Source organism: Corvus brachyrhynchos, unplaced genomic scaffold (assembly GCF_000691975.1).
Source record: "Corvus brachyrhynchos isolate BGI_N302 unplaced genomic scaffold, ASM69197v1 scaffold44, whole genome shotgun sequence".
Lineage (NCBI taxonomy): Eukaryota > Metazoa > Chordata > Aves > Passeriformes > Corvidae > Corvus > Corvus brachyrhynchos.
The window spans coordinates 3,346,728-3,347,253 of NW_008238359.1; the positions used below are offsets into that span (position 1 = coordinate 3,346,728).

A 526-nucleotide genomic window follows, 5' to 3' on the forward strand; every position below is an offset into this window, starting at 1 on the left:
CTGGTCCCTTTCTAAGATATGCCATGGATATGCCTGTCTTCAGCCCTGCCCTGGCTGGGTCTTGGACCTGTATTTTAGGTAGCCTCTCTCCAGTAATGTGTTTGGTCCCATCTCCTGCCACTCCTGACAAATTCTTAGAAAGACCCTGGACTTAGATATGACTATATATGTATATATATATATATGTCATAGAATCACATGTCATTAATACGTAAAATGTATGTATAAACCCATGTCTGAGTGTATCTCTCTGTCACTTCCCTCCCTACGTTTACTGAGTGGCAAGAAAGTGAGAAAAAAAAGGGGAGAGAAAAAGAAAATTATAAGAAATATCTGAAATTAATCAGCTTTGTTGATATGGTTTTATGCAAGATACATTGAAAATCCATAATTCTCCTTTCCTAACATTTTTATAGCTTTTCAGATGGCAAGGGATATGGCTTCCTGTGTGCTAATTATATTCCATCCATTCCAAAGACTTTTGCAGTCCTCTAAGGTTTCTTCACTTCCTATGGAAAGAGGAAAC

The 526-nt window shown here is 37.8% G+C and overlaps 1 protein-coding gene across 1 annotated transcript in view; it reads right to left on the reverse strand.

The window, feature by feature from the left end:
* TENM4 (teneurin transmembrane protein 4) overlaps window positions 1-526 on the reverse strand; it is a 1,563,774-nt gene that overhangs the window by 1,058,212 nt on the left and 505,036 nt on the right. The window lies entirely within an intron of this gene.